The following is a 17207-nucleotide window of genomic DNA, read 5'->3' as shown; positions in this document are numbered from 1 at the left end:
GCAACTACAGAGTGAGCCCACGCACCTTCATTTACCCTGAATTCGGGCAAAGTCTTTTTAATCTTTCAGTCTAGGGAGGTGATAGCTGAAATGTGTCATTATTTTCTAAACCCATGGTAACAATGCTGAAATCTGTAAGGAGCTTCAGTGGGGATGTTTGGGAGAAAAATACCCAGAACTGGCTTTTTTACCTTATTGAGGCAAAGTGACTGTTGGAGGAACCAGATGCAGAAAGCTTGGGGCTTCTTTGAAAATGTGGATTTGAGATGGAATTATTTGTTTCAAAAGTAGGGGAGAAGTTTTCTGTTTAAATCAGATATGAAGTGTGGAAATGTTTCTTTTTTTAAGATGAGTAGAGTTTGGTTATGAGCAGCACTTTCTTCCTTCGTTTTAAGACATTCTTTTCTATTTTTTACTTATTATTTATTTCTTTTTCGTTTAATAATTGCTAGTCTGACCCAAGAAACCTTTTGTTTGTTCTGAAAAAGGAATTCTAATTAATAAAAATGTCAATAATTACTCTTGAGGCTCAGTCTGAATGAAAAGTATTCAAGAATGCCTGCTTTTAGGTGACTGATTTGATAGACACTTGCTTTGTGTGTGAGAACATAGAAAAATGGAATGAATTATTAAGATATAAAAAAGGAAGAAGGCAAAGAAAGTGTATTAAAAACCCAAAAGATAAATGTCCTTTAATTTTTGCTCCAGCTTCATTTCAGACTTTTAAGTTGAGGAAGTTAAGTTAAGCACTTTGTAGATGTAAATTCTTTGTAAAATGTCCAGACTACACCAAGCAGAATTTTTTTTCTGAGTAATAGTCAATTTTGTTTGTTTTCGGGATGCTTCAATTTTGTTCAAATTCAAACATTCAATCACTTTTAAAATATCCACTTTTTCAGTGTGATTGAATATTCTTTCGATTTTGTGGTTTTTATTCAGTTGTGTGTCAGCTACAACCAATTATAGCAGTATAAAATATTTCTCATAAATATTCTTCATTTCATATTTTATTTTTCAATCATTAAGCATAAGGATTGCCAGCATCTGTTTGTAAAAATTTATAACAGTTCTACAACATGCTGAATTCATATTCTCCAAACTTTAAACAACTAATTAGTAAAAAATAGAGAAATAATTTTCTTCTCAGGCATTTTTTTTTCCCCTTTTCCTGGTGGCAAATTTCAGAGGCAGATTGAAAAAATTTGTAAAATCATTTTCTTGGTGTTCTTTTGTTGGCATTAAAAAGAATGAGTTTTGAAATATGAAACAGTTTATTTTAAAAGCTTTTTAACTTTCAAAATGTACACCTTTGGAGAGATGTTCTTTATATTTTAGAATTGACCAGAAAGCAAGCAGTTTGTATAAGTATGCTAGACAATCCAAGTTAGGTTGGATTTAGACTCCTATGAGGAATGCATTTCCTCTTCCCTCAGCCTTAAGTGAGGGCATCTGCTTTTACATGACCTTGAAACAAAGTCTGTGCCTAAGCATTATGTAAACAACTTGGAAAAGCACAAATCTACATCAGAGTTTATGTGGGAGGTGAAATTAGAGCAAAAAAATCCAAATTTATTTGTCCTCTCAGCTATCTCAAATCATACTTTCAATATGGTCCCATCAGCTACAAACCAAGTAATTCTTGCTTTGTGATATGTAGAAGTGAGTTCTTTGGAGCCATTTCATTAATAATAATCATGATGATGATGATGATGACAACAATAATTCTCCATCTTAATCTTGCAGTGAGTTTGTGAGAGCCTTTACTTGGTTTATTTGGAAATTTCATCCAATTGTAAAGCAATTAGGTATATTAAAATTGTTTCGTCGTACTAAAAACATTAAATTTTTTCACATTTGAAATTTTAAAATCACCAAAATTAGTATACCTGTTGTCTAGAGAAAGGAAAACAACACATAGGATTAAAAAGGAGCAAGAAAACACCTTTGCCTAATTTCCAGAGCCTCTTCCTTCCTCGTGCCTTCGTATGTTTCCATTTTTGAGAGCAGCCAGTTGGTCCATAGCGCCAATGCAAAACCAGAACCCAAACTCTTCCTTGGTGTGGACAAAAATGTTCTAAAACAGATGGTTTGGGTTAGTTTATAGGAGATTTCAGATGAAATGTTTTACATCTGGCAGTTTATGACCAAGTATTTCGGAGACCTGAAACTTTATTTTTAAGAAATGTATTGTTGAACGGGGAGATTATATCATGAGTTAGGTCTGTGCAGGCCATTTTTTTTTTCCCTCATGAGGGTCTTACTGAAATCATTTAAATCAGAAAATTTAGTTGTATCAAACAGCATTTCATCTCTGTTGTGTGATTTCAATAAACTGGTGAATAGTGAGCTATTTCTGTCCCCTACTTTTTTTCTGAATATATGTTCTGTTCTTCTTTTTAAATAAAATAGTATATTTAATTTAAAATTTCCTTAACGAAATATTGAACAAGGCTCAAATTTACTTACATTCGTACACAAAAATTTTGTACAGTTACTCTTTATAATGTAATTACCAGTAATTTTATGTCATCTAACAAATGATTTAATTAAATTAGTAATGGAACGCCAGTGAAATTTGCTATACTTGGGATTAAAACCATACTTACCTCAAGAAATCAAAGTCTGACCTCCCATTTAGTCACTTAAGACTTTGCCTGGCAGACTATGTGTTTCATTCAATGGAAATCTTTCTGAGTTAGTAAAACATTCCTCTCTACTGCAGATTAGATACAGTCTTACTTGGAGCCAGGGGAATGGGGGAATGGACTATAGGACTTTATGTCATTTTGTCACAGAATATTTGCCTATCATAAATATGGCTTCTGTATCTGGGAGTCTGCATTTATATAGTATTCATCAATACTATATAAAGTATATAGAAATCCCATGTATGTTAAACTGATGCTTGCACAGATGCATCAGCATGCCAGGGGGGTCATTCAGATTTATTAAGACAGAATTTAAGTGATTTTAATGGAAGAGTCAAATATGCTGAAATTTCCATGCATGGAGAATGTGTTTGGCTTTTGCAATTTATTCATTCATTTATATGATTATTTGAGTCCTTACCAGATGCCAAAATCTGCTAGGCGTAGGCGATATCGTGGGCATATGTAGACATTCAATAAATGCTTTTGAAGGTAGACAGGGAAAGAGAAAAGAATTGAATAATACAGCCCCTGTCCCTGAGATGCACTTTGTTTAGTGATTAAGTACAGGAAGGAATTAATAACTCAATAAATGTTTTTTCTTTTTTTTTTTTAAATAGTAAACCCATAAGAGGAAAAGGTGTAGAGTGAGATGCTATGCTACCCATCTTATACAACCTACCTTAAGCCAGGGAGATGGACATGTATCTTTAAATTCAGTCTGGTCAAGTAACTATTACTTGGATTGCACAGTATTTTTTATTATGTTCCTAAATTATTCTTAGATTGTTCTTTTTTTGTTTATCATCCATTGGTTGATTACTTGTTGTTGACTAGTTGGTTGGCTATCTGAGTCATTTGTCACACATTTGGGGCTTTGGTAGTCCCTTTAAAGTACTGAAAGACAGACTGTGTCCTTTGTTCATCATTCTAGAGCATTCTTTTTTTTTTTTTTTTTTTTGAGTAGTTCTATTTCCCAGCGTATCTACTTCTCATCTCAATGAACTCTCCCTGTATCGATTAGTGTGTCATTCCTTCAGTGAGGGATTTTGAGGTCACAGCAGCTCATTTTCCTGCCCTGGGTCACCCAGTCATTGAGAGCAGAATATAGATCTGTGATTAACAGTCTGCATGTCTCCTAGAATCGAGGCAGAAGAGATTGTCTTTGCCATTGGTGTCACTTGGGTGAAACAGCTCTGGCCTACAAGTCAAAAAAACTCTCATTGTGGTTCCAGCTCTGCCACCAACTCGCACTGTGACCTTGGGGATAGCTTATGTGTTTCTGAGACTGAGTTTCCTCATCTACAAAATTAACTGTCTGTAATGAATGATCAAAATTTTCCCTTTCAGTTCTACATCTCTAAAAAATTTTCCATGACTTTATTATGATCATCGAAACAGGAATCAAATCTATATGGCATCTCTTACACATTTTGTGTTTTATTTAAAGATTCTTAAATTATATATTTAGGTATTCTGTTGCTCCCTAGCTGTCTGGGAGTTATTAACTCATCAAGCCTTAGAACTCTTTAAATTCAGTTCCTCATACAAGCAGGCAATTGGTACCTGTTGTCAATGGATGGAAAATGCTGTTTTCCTTGTCTTAAGTCAATACAATAGAATGGAAAACTTCATAAATAGAAAGAATACAAGAATGCATGGAACGTAACTTGGTTCCAAGGTGCTTAAGGGAATCCCTGCAGGTGGTGTAAAATAACCTGGTGCTTATTCCTGCCTCTCCAACAGAGCCCCCAGCAGAATGTATACGGGCATAGTTAGGAAGACAGTAGAATGAGTCATACAAAACTTTTCTATGTTCATATACAAATGTACCACCAGTGAAACTTCACATCATGTACAACCACAAGAAAGGGATCCTAATTAGAATAAGTTATACTCCATGGATGTATAGTATGCCAAAATATACTCCATTGTCAAGTATATCTAAAAAAGAACAAATTTAAAAAAAAAAACAGACTTAGTTTGGAATGCATTCTAACCTGTGGCTCCTTCTTTAGGTGACTCAGTGACAATGTGTGGCCCTTTGAGCTGTGAGCCTCTTTAATTTAGACTCATTTTGAGCTACAGGGAACTCAGGGAGAATCAATTCCTCCTCTGATGAAAAGGGAGGAAAGCAAATTTCCCAGAGGTTACACTCTTCGGATGAGACATGACTTCTTGAGTTCTGGCATGTCCTAATATCTAGGAACAAGCAAATAAAGCTTTGTGCTGTCTTCCATTTTTCTCGCTCACTTTCATTACTTTGAACATAAAGAAACTTCAGTTTTCACGAAGATATAAATTATTTGCTTTACCAAGTTATATGTGTGTACATGTTTCCCTTTTAAAATGTGGTTACTGAAAAAGAGGAACTTGTAGTCATTAACAAATAATTACATTTAGGATAGTTTCTAAACGGGGTTTATAAATTTTAATTTTTTTAAAATTTGTGGTATCATGGAGAAAGCCCTGGGCTTGGGATTAGGGAAAGTGTGTTCTATTTGTCACTCTTCCACCAGCTATATTAGTCAGCTTTTCATCACTATAATAAAATACATGAGGCAAATGTAAAGATATGTAAAGATAATGGCTTATTGAGCTCATAGTTTTGGAAGTTCAAAGTTCAAGATCAGGAAGAATTTACATTGCCAAACAGGAAGTGGGGGAGGGGGGATTGACATCCTACAATCCTTCCTGAGGACGCATCTCTGATGACCCAGGAGACTTTGACTAGGCCCCACCTCCCAAAGGATCCACCTCCTCTCCATGGTGCTGCCCTAGGGACCAAGACTTTAATCACAGTGGAGCCTTGGAGGACACTCTGACCACACCTAAACCATAGCACTGTGTAGCTTGGAGAGAGACTCAGATGAGATCACAGCAGTTTAGGGGTCCAGGAACTCCATGAGTCTCCCAGGTCATACTCCCATCCATCATGGAGGAACCCCTTTGGAGCATCCCTTACAGAGATTAGTGATGCCTCCACTGAAATGATGAGGTGCTTATATGTGTGATGTCACCCCATTGTTGAACAGTTCTGTGTTGTACTTTTTCTTTCTTCATCCAAATCCAAACTTAGTAACTGTTAGTGAGCATGTCCTTATTACTATGTGATGAGCCTTGAACCAGGTTCTCCAAAGAATCTTCCCCACAAACCATGTCACATTCAGATCCTGGAGAAAGAATAGGTGAAATGACTTACTAAAGGTGACACAGCTAGCCAGAGGTTCAAACTTCCTATTTCCTGGCAGTTGTAACCTGCTGTCTTTGGCCAATGATATAAGGAAGAACAAGCCATTTCCCTCATTTATACAGAGAGTTGAGCAGATATCTGTGGATGTCCGTGCCTTTATCTTCTTCTCCCTAAACTGCTCTATCGTTTCTCATCTATTCAGTTGGCCTTAGCCCCGTTGCCAGCAGGCTACCCTCCTCTGATCCTGACTAATCCACTACATCCATCTGAAAGTGTTACAACCTTCTTAATGTGTGACTAGTGAGGAAGAGCAACCTGGAGCAACTTCAGAAACTCACACACCATTAAGACAGCTACAGCAAAACACAGTAAGACCATGGTCTGCCATCTTTGCCTCAGTTGACCCCAGGGTCCTGGAGTAAGCAAGCTGTAGTCCATTGGGGCACTAGTCTAGAGAAAAATGAAAGGGTTAACCCATCTTCTAGAGGCTGATCTCACTAATGAAGCCCAAAATAGCACTCTATTTTCTCATCTAAAAATTGAGTGAATTCAACTGTGGATCATACCTCATCTGTGTTCTGTGGCTCCAGAGAATAGAACTAGCGTCTCTGATGAAACACTAGAAGGAGACAGATCTGTGCTCATATAATGAGCTCCAGTGCAAGCCATTACAACATGGCAGAGTTGCCTTCAATGATCAGGTAAAGGGTCTGGGATAACTCAGTAGGAGTAGCTGAGGTGATTGGTAAGTCATTTATTTGCTCTGGGCCTTGGTTTCCTCATCTGTGAATGAGATATTAAGTGGTTTTAAGGAGAAAATGTTTACAGTCTGGTGCATTGGCATAGGTAAACACTGAAATAAATCCAAGTGGAGTTTATTATCACTGTTAATCTCTGTTGTGTTATCTCCTTTAAGAAACATTTCAGTTCTGGGAATCTGAGGAACTCTTAATGTATTTCATATACTCAGTGAAGATATGGGCATTCCCATGCCACATCTCAGCTCTGTGGTGTCCCTACTCATTGTTCACCACCATTAGGGGTCATTTACTCAGTCGCTGTAACCAATATGGCTTAATCTCAAGCCAATCCATTCTAAATTCTAGATTACCTCCCTGGTACAGACATGTACTATGAGATAATCTTCCAACTTCAGCAGAAGGGACAGGAGAAAAGCTACACAGCACAATCACAGAAGTGGAAAGAATCTTAGATAGCAAACCCAATGTTTTCCATAATGAGGTAGATGGCATACAGAGGAGAATTTTATATTTTAGTGATTTGAGATTTATTTTGATGAACATCAGGGGAAAAGATGTAACATATTAAACTTATAATTTCACAAATGTTACTGTAGAATTTAAGTTTAAAAAAGGAAACTTTTTAAAAAATTAAATAAGAATATACTTATAATTGAAGAAACTATTTGCAGATACGGTTTTTAAACATCTCATAAGTTGTATGCCAACAAGTGAAATTTAGGAAATGCTGACACCAGGTCGTCCTTCCTTAGAACTGAGGTGGGTGTTTAGCTCAGTTGCTAGAGCACTTGTCCTAGGTTTGATCCCCAGCATTACCCACCCCACTGCCCTCCCTACACAATGACAATAACTCAGGATCAGAGAGGGACAGTGGCTCACTTACACCCACAATCACATACCTATCAATAACATGATTGTGACTAAAGGAGTGCCCCTCACTCCTGAGACTAAAGAAGTTAAGATTTTGCATGAATTATTTTCATTTAAACAATATTGTTGAATTTTGCCATATCACCTGAGTTTTTCTTCTGTAAATATTTTACTTTCCTGGATTTATTCTGTTTCACCAATGAAGTATGCACTCCAAATGGCCTAGATACTTCTTAATGCTGACGTCTGTTTTTTGATGTTCTCTACTTGGAACTTTTGGATTAGGTGTCCAGCTTTTTACCAGACCACCACTGCCTATGACTTTTGCCTCTCTGGGTGGGTTTGCCCTTGTCATATCACTTTTCCAAACCTCTTTGCTTTTTAAAAAGTCACTGCTTGATTTATCTGACAGTTTTCTGGAAAAGCTCTATTCTCAGGGCTTATCATTATTTGATTCAGAACTTGCTGCCTGCAGTCAGCTCTATCTCTATTTGTCCAAAACAATCATCAGCAATTGTTTAACATTTCAGCTACCCGAGGTGACAACACCAGCTGGGGATAACAAGAGATTGACAAAAAGGAAATTAAATGGAAAAACTGGGAGCTGTGCAGCTATAATTGGATCTTGAATATCCCCCAAAGGTGCTTGGCCCCCAGCCTGTGGCAGGCAAACTGTGATCTAAAGGAAGAGTCTTTAGGAGATGGGGTATAGTGGGAGAAAATTAGGTCATTAAGGTGTGCCTTGGAGGAGATATTGGGACACTAGTCCCTCCTGTTTCTATCTTTGCTTCCTGGCCACCATGAAGTGAACATCTTCCTCTAACATGCATTCTCTCCATGATATACTGCTTCACCACAAGCCCAAAGGAGTGGGGCCAAGAGACCACAGATAGAAACCTCCAAAATTGTGAGACAGAATAAACTTTTCATCCTTTTAAATTGATTATCTCAAGTATTTTGTTACAGCAATGGAAAGCTAACACATGTGCTGTCCATGGGGAGCTCAGAAAAACTCTGACATGTTCTTGAGAATGTAAAGGTCACATACATACTCTGTGTATGACTGGGAGAAACCTAAGAAGGTGCTCATCTCTCACCACCTAGAGTGCCTTGGCAAAGGCTGGAAGACATAGTGGCTTGAAGTGTTTAAGGAAATCTCTGTCTAGCCATTAGCAACCCACTGAGCAAACCAAAGAGAGACTTTGGAAATTGAACATGATCTAGAATAGAGACTTTATAGAATTAGTCTAGCAAAGTCACCAAGTAAGCAAAATCACAATAATTATAAACTTGATGAAAGGGAGGAGGAATTCTGGTTTCCAGAGTTCACATCTATTATTTAAAATGTCCACTTTCCAATTAAAAAAATATGAGGCACGGAAAGAAACAGGAAAGTATGGTTTATACAAAGGGGCAAAAGCAATCTATAGAAATTACATGAGGCACCCCAGATGTTGCACTTATTAGACAAAGACTTTAAATCAGCTATTATAATTATAAATATGTTTAAAGCACTAACTGAAATCATCTCCAAAGAATTAAGGCATATGAAATAGGAAATATGAATAAAAATACAGAAATTATTAGGTAGAGTCAAATAGAAATTCTAAAATTAAAAAGCATGAAAATGAAAATGAAAAATTCACTGATGGGGGGACTCAATAGCAGACGTGAAGTAGCAATTGATGATCTTGAAGATAGTTTAATGGAGATTATCCAGTCCAAGGATTAGAAGGAAAAAAAATGAAGTAAAGTGAAGCATTTCAGAGATCTGTGGGACACCATCAAGCCTACCAACATACACATAATTGGAGATACTAGAGGAGAGGAATGGAGAAAGGAGTCAAGAATATTTAAAGAAAGAATAGCTCAAAACTCCCTAAATTTCTTTCAAAACCTTAATCTACACACCCAAGTAATTCATCACACTCTTAGTAGAATACACTCAAGGAGAGTTGCTGCTAGATATATCATAGTCAAAGTTTCAAAATATAAAGAGAGAAACTTGGAAACAGAAAGAAAAAAAAGTAACTCTCCATATACAAGCAATCCTTAGTAAGTTTCATGGTTGATTTCTCATCAGAAACCATGGAGGCCAGAAGGTAGTGCGATATCAAGTTCAAAGTGCTGAAAGAAGAAGAGAGTCAACCAAGAATTGGATATCTGGCAAAATTATGCTTCAAAAATGAAAGAGAAAGAAAGACATCCCCATATAAACAAAAACTGAGAGATTTTATTGCTGGCAGATTTCCCCACGAGAAAATACTGAAGGGGAGTCAGGGGTGTAATTCAGTAATAGAGAACACGCTTAGTATGTGGGATGCCTTGGGTTCAATTCCTGGGACAGAAAGAAAAATAAGGAGAGAGAAAGGAAAGAAGGAAGGGAGGATGAGAGAGAAGGAAAGAATAAAGAGAAGGAGAAAAGAAGGAAGGGTGGTTGGAAGGAAGGAAAGAAAATACTAATGGGAATTCTTGTAGTCACTAGATAGTAGCTCATATTCACACAAATAAATAAAAGGCACTGATAAAGGTAACTACCTAAGTAAATATAAAAAATAAAATATAGATTTTTCTTTTTTGTAAAAGCTTTTATATCTGATTTTAAAGACACTTATATGCATAAAGCAATGCTTATAAAACTGTGTTGATGGGTTTATAGCACATAATGATGTAACTATAAAAACAGCACAGAAGATGGAGAGGAAATAGTACTGTAAGTGGTATAAAGTTTCATATAGTACTGAAGTTAATTTGGCATTACTTCAAACTAGATTGTCCTAAATTAAGATATTATTTATAATCCCCAGGCACCCACTAAGAAAACAAATGTACCTATGCAATGAAATAATAAGAAATTAAAATGACACACTAGATTGCATTTTTTAAACAGATGATATCATTTTTTATATAACTTTATTTTATTTAATTATTTTTATGTGGTGTAGAGGATTGAACCCAGTGCTTCATACATGCTAGGCAAGTGTTCCACCACTGATCTACAAACTGCAGCCCTAGATGGTATTTAATACAAAAGTCACTAATAGAGGAATAGAACAAAAAAGTCAAGATATATGTAAGAAACCAAATAGCAAAATTAAAACATAAATCTTACCTTACCAATAATCTCATTAAATGTAAATGGACTAAACTTTTTAATCAAAAGAGAAAGAATAGATGCAGAAAACATGATCCAACTATATGCCGTCTTATCACAGACACACTTAAGATTCCAAGACAAATAAGTTTAAAATAAAAAAAGATGGATAAATATAAACCATGCAAACAGTAGGCAAGAAAAAGAGCTGAAGTAGTCATTCCAATATCAAACAAAGCAGACAAATTGTTACTATTAGACACAAAAAGAACATTTTATAAAAGACTCAATCCAGCTGGGTGTGGTGGCGCATGCCTGTATTCTTAGCAGCTGGGGAGACTAAGGCAGGAGGATCACAAATTCAAAGTCAGACTCAGCAACATAGTGAGGCCCTAAGCAAATCAGTGAGACTCTGTCTCTAAAGAGACAAAAAGGGGCTTGGGATGTGGCTCAGTGGTTAGGTGTCCCTGAGTTCAATCCCCAGTACAAAAAAAAAAAAGAGTTAATCCATCTAATAATTATAAATGTATATGCACTCAATAACAAAGCTCCACATTACATGGGGAAAACACATGTTTTGTATTGAACAGAAACTTGTCTTCTCTATTGATTTTGCTCTTTGATCTTATTTCTATTCTCTGGACTCTCACACAATATAAATCTAACTCCTGTATGACTAGAGAGTTTTTCAAACACGTGAGGTCAACTCTCATGCCTTCCCTTGCTTTCCATTTTTATGTGACTTTGGCCCTAGACAATCTTTCCTGGAATGTGATTATAGTCTTTTGTAAAGAAGACAAATGCAGTGTTAGGAGAGGAAACAAATTTCACAGAATTTCAGAGTTGGAAGTTAACTGAGATGCTCTTATTCACACCTTTACTTTTGCATCTGAGTAAATGGCTGCCCAACATGGTCAGACCACTGAGCTGGTTAATGCAAGAACAAGATCCATAACCTTGGTTTCCAGATTCCTCATTCAATGTTGATTCTGACATTTTCCTCTGTGATAGTCTCCCCTTCTTTGTTTTGCTGGTTGGTTTTGTTTGTTTTGTATGGGTTTTGGTGTTTTTCTTAGTGAGGGAGAGCATGACTAAGTAACTTTTCTTTCTTCAGTGACACCTGGTATTCTTCATCTCAAATTTGCTATAGAAGGGGGAAGAAAAAAACAAAACAAAACAAGAGTATCAGAAGAACCTACACGGATTCTTATCTTTGGGAGCAAGTAATCAACTTCTGAGTCCTTGGATAAAAAGTCTCAAGAAAAAACAACTTATTTTCTACCAATAAATCTTGTACTTTCTATTGAGCATCTCTGTTTATAAAGCACTATGCCAGACATCTTTATTAGTATTTTTTTTTGGGGGGGGGTTGTACTGGGGATTGAACTCAGGGGAACTTGGCCACTGAGCCACACCCCCAGCCCTATTTTGTATTTTATTTAGAGACAGAGTCTCACTGAGTTGCTTAGCACCTCGCCATTGCTGAGGTTGGCTTTGAACTCTTGATCCTCCTGCCTCAGCCTCCCGAGCCTCTGGGATTACAGGCGTGTGCCTCCGCGCCTGGCTAGTATGTTCTTAAGATGACCGAAGTTTTATCTTCATCACCCCCCTCCCCTTTTCCTGAGCTGGCAGTGGTGAAGGAGCCATAGAATAATTTTGTAGACTTGTCATACTGTGAACTCCTGGACTTCTGTAGTCTTCTTTGACCTTTCCATTTGCCATAAGATTTGGCTTGACTTTCACTGGTCCAGGATTATATTTGCAGCCCACTTCTCTCTTTAGAGTCTCCCATTGGTCTTTGATTCACTCGTATGACTTCTTATTTCACCTATGGACCTAGAGAAGTCAAATTACCAGGAAAAACTCACTCAGCTCTACGTGGACCCTTGACAGTCTGTCTGATCCCACTCTCTGTTATTCCTATTGTGTCATAGCTTCCACCTCTGAAATTTCACTTGATATGATTTTCCCCTTGCTTCAGACCTACCTCAAGCCCTACCTTCTCATCATCATCACAGCCTAGACAAGTGCTCCTCCGTTCTGATTTACCCAGCAAGTATTGTTGGCATTGTATGTCAGGAACCATCTCAGAACTTATGTGTTGGCATAAGTTTGGTGGCATAAATCCTGGCTCTACCATGCATTAGCTGTGCAACCTTTGAACCTAGAGAAGTCAAATTACTGGGGAAAAACTCATCTCTATGTGGAACCCTTGACATCTGTCTGATCCCGCTCTCTGTTATCCTACTGTGTCATAGTTTCCACTCTGAAATTTCACTTGATATGATTTTAACCTCTCTGGGACTTACTTTCTTCAACTGTCAACAAGAGATGCTAGTAGCACCTACCCTACGGTGTAGGGTTATTGTTAGGTTAAACATAATAATCTGTATAAAGGCAAGTAGCATGGTGCTTGACACATGAAAGAAGTACTTAATAAATTGACTCTATCACCAAATGTAGGGCTGAGCCCTAACAACCGGGCTGATCAACATAATCCTGTCTATCAAGTTAGAGTGACTGACTAAGAGTTGGGGACATGAACTTGACTCCCTCAGAGTGACTTGCAGGACTGCAGTTTGTCTGTCCTGAGAACAAAGTTGACACATGTAGCGAGGCAAAACTGAGAAAATCAAAGGAACTGGACCCAGAGGCTTAAGCAGCACCTGAAGTCTCCTGACCTCTGGAATCTTCCATTGCTTGAGTCAATTAAAAATTTCAGTAAATAAGCTACTTCATTAGTTTTTTGTATCACTTACAACTGAAAATATCCTAACTGATATTCTATTTATTACTATTAGTACCTTCCCAGGTATTTCCCACCTTCTGCCATTATATTATCACATCCTTGACAACCAGAACTCTTACTAAGCTTTGCGCTGCCGTGGCATCTCCCACGGGGCTGGTACGTGGCAGGCTTGGTCATTTCTGCTTTATGGTGGGATATTCATTTCCTCCTGGTACCTGTGGACATGCAGCATGTTTGAGGAGAAGGAAGAGATGGCCAGGGTCCCAGATAGAGTGACCCCGCCCTGCTTCTTCGTCTTCTCACTGGACTACAATGATGGGAAAGTAAAATAGATGTAGATATCTATATCTCCATCTAGAAATCTTGGGACGGGACCCAGGGCATCCCGCGTGCCAAGCTCATGTTCTATGCTGAGCCGTGTCCCCAGCTCCTCTGGGTGCTGTTGTTACGCCCCATGTTACCTATTAGAAACTGGTGCCTGGAGAGATCTCATAGCTTCTATCATGATTGAAGAGCCTACACTCAAATTACTATCTCCACATCTTCAACTTCACATTCTACTTTAAAGAAAATGAAACTAGAAATCTTACATAATGCATGATGAGTGTGGCTTACACATGAAAGGTAATGGAGAGCTCTAATCAGCAGACCCATACTTAAAAATAGGCTTTGGCCTGACATCAAGAAGTTGATGAATATGTGTGCATTAGCCAGATAAAATGTTTAAGGTGTGTTTAATTTTTTTGTAATGGTTTCTCATTTCTCATTCTCATTCTTATTTTCAGATAACCCACCACCTTCTCAATCACCTTAGGGAGATCTTTACTTTTGGCCAATTTGTTTTTTTGTTTTTTTTTTTCCACATGAAAGTTGAAAGACCTAAGCAGAAACATGCCAGACATCTTGTTCTGTGAGTTGATATTTTTCAGTTCACAACAGTCCTCTTTTTGTGCAGGTATTTGTGGATTTACTTGACTCTTTGCAAGCACAGGTTGCTTTTCAATGGTCAGGATGTATCATGATTTAATGACTTCCCAGGATGAGTGGGCACTTGGGTGCCATCCCTCACCAGTTGTGTGCTTTTTAAAGTAACATTCCATGGAGCATCACAGTACTCGCTTCTTGGTGTATTTGGGTGTCAGTGGGGGAAGAAAAATCTCAAGGTCCTGATTTTGTTTTTCTTTTTGTATCCAGGATTGAACCCAGAGGTGCTTCACCACTGAGCCACATCCCTCACCCTTTTTTGTATTTTATTTAGAGACAGGGTCTCACTGAGTTGCTTAGGGCTTTGCTAAGTTGTTAAGGCTGGCTTTAAACTTGCAATCCTCCTGCCTCAGCCTCCACCATGCCCAAGGTCCTGATTCTATTAATCAAGCAGTCCAAGAAAGAAAATGAGCATCTCAAGAGCCTCTTCTTCAACACACACACACACACACACACACACACACACACACACCTTTTACTTTAATATGATGGAGAGGTCAGTAGGGACCAACTAAATGTTAAGGGAGTTGAGGTGATCCTATACGTCACCTCTATTGAGTGGATGACCAAGAAGACTGCATGGAGGAGGTGGCCCAGGAGTCCTGGCTTCAGGGACCAGCGCTGTGACTCCTGGTCTGCTTATCTGCATAGTATTGGCTGGCGGTGTGTCTGTCATTTGGTAGGACTCTGTGGGACCTGTGGTTGGATATATAGCAAGGAGAAACAGAAGGAAAGACTATTCTGGAAAACAGGAAGAAGAGTGGGAGGGGTACACAGTGTGCTCGGAGGACGAAGAATCGGCTGGTGCCACTGACTCCTTGACCCCTTGGGGTCACATGGAGAGAGAGGTACCAGGGGCATGATCTAAGAGGCACTCAGGCGGGATTTAGGTTTGCCTAGAAAAATAGCTTTTTCAGGATTCATGATACAGATTAGGTAGAGAATTTAGAGATGGACCAGAGAGCTCTCTGATCCAGATGATAGAAGCCTGGTGAATAGAGCCACGTGCTTTGTAGGGGACCCAGCAGGCCCAGATTTTACTGAATCTGTTCCTCTGGCAGTCTCTGTGCTTTGCTTTTGGAGATTGTTTCTGCTTTGCATTTGAGTAAAATAGCCATGTGGAAGAAAAAACTCCACAGTTTGGTGGGGGAACCCACCTAGCTGAAGCTGCCACCGTGTCTGTGTCCAAAACAATCTGCTCTGTGCCCTGATGAATTTCAACATGCAGTTTATCTCCTCTGTTCCCTAAAACATCAGATGCAACTTTAATGGCCCGACCCCAAAAAGATAACTTGACAGCCATCAAACATTCAGCAGTGTTCCAAATAACCTTTTGCTGGAGCCGGCCTTCTACGGGGCCATGTGGATGTCAGACACACACAATTTGAGTCACGCTGACATAGCTGGGATGCCTGGATTGCAGTGGAATCTCGGGGGGGTACCAATCACAGGCCAGGGAGAAGCCATTGGCCGGAAGAAACAATGCCAGAGTGTTCACCATCTCTGCAGAAGGAGGGGGTGTTGATGGTGAGGGGAAGGAGGACTGCAGCCAGAGGGGGACGAGGTCTCCAGAGCAGGATGGGCACATCCTGTGATGTGGGACACTGGGCAGAAGTATTCCAGGGACTCAGCCTTGCTTCACCTTTTTTTTTTCTGACCCTCAACTGGAAAAATGAAGAAAGTGCAAGATTTTCCCTAACACTATTGCGTGAGCAGTCTTCTCTGCTGTGTTCAGGCTTGGGGGAGCCCAGGGGGTGACAATAATGGCCAAAATTTATTCAGCTCTTCTATCTACCATGCAGTTTGTGGCCGATCATTTAATTCACAGCTCCGCTATGAGGTGTTTTTTATAGTTCCCGTATTATGAAGAAAGAAACTGAATCTAGGGAGGATCCAGCAATGTACCCAAATTCTACAGCCAGAAACTGGTGGAATCTTGATTTGAAACACAACTTTTCAAAAGCTGAATTGGGAAGGGGATCCAGTGACACCATGTCCCTGCAACTCTGGAGGGTGCAGGGCAGTGGAAGGGTGACTAGATGGCAGCCACAAGCCTGGGGGCCTGCCAGGGAAGGCCTCAAGCCCCACCCTAAGGTTGGCAACCCTGCCCTGGGCGGTGCACACATACAAGTCCTGGCTTCCAGGAAACCAACCGAACGTGGCCCCGGGAGAGGAGAACACCCCGTGGAAGGGCTGGCAAACCTCAGCAGTCGGACCTGAGAAGGGCCGTTCTGTGGAAGAGGGGGATGTGGGTAGAAGCTCTTCCAAGAGTCAGGGGAGCAAGAAAATACGTTTCTATTCAGGCAGCTAGCTTGGGGATTCCAAGGGGAGACAGGAACACATTCCCAGCAGCACCTGATGTCTCAGCCTGGAAGACGTGGCCACCAAGGGGTCCTCTAGAAAGAGGACATGTCCTACTCTGAAGCTGACCTCTTCATCATTTCTGTCCACTAACCTCCTGAAACCCTACCCATCTTTGAAGTCTTGGTCCAATATGCCTCCTCCATGATGCCCCCTCTAGCCGGCTACCTATAGAACTCACAATTCTGCTCAGTGGACAGAAGCCTAGGTGCCCTAAGGTCCAGGCCTTCCACATTCATTTAGGGAGGGGGTCCTGGGTGGGCTGAAGCTCAGACCAGCCACTTGGGTGTTGAAAGTCTCAGACACCCTATGCTATTATTAGTCAGCTTCTTGATACTACAAGGAAATACCCGAGACAATTAACTCCTAAAGAGAAAGGTTTTACTTATTTCATGGTTCTAGAGGTTTAGGTCCAAGATCAGGCAGCCCAATTGCTTTGGGCCTCTGGTGAAGCACCACATTGCCCCACTGGTACAGTGTCTCCTGGTGTTAGTGGGCTCCCGCGTGCTTTTCCAAGATGCTCAAGCCTCACTTGGCATAGTGGCCT

The 17207-nt window shown here is 39.4% G+C and overlaps 1 long non-coding RNA gene across 1 annotated transcript in view; it reads left to right on the top strand.

The window, feature by feature from the left end:
• LOC131424253 (uncharacterized) overlaps nt 1-17207 on the top strand; it is a 36862-nt gene that overhangs the window by 6656 nt on the left and 12999 nt on the right. The window lies entirely within an intron of this gene.

This window comes from Marmota monax, unplaced genomic scaffold, assembly GCF_021218885.2.
Source record: "Marmota monax isolate L192 unplaced genomic scaffold, Marmota_monax_Labrador192_F-V1.1 WCK01_AAM20220418_F8-fsc00512, whole genome shotgun sequence".
Classification (NCBI taxonomy): domain Eukaryota; kingdom Metazoa; phylum Chordata; class Mammalia; order Rodentia; family Sciuridae; genus Marmota; species Marmota monax.
This window is presented reverse-complemented; position numbering and strand designations above follow the sequence as displayed.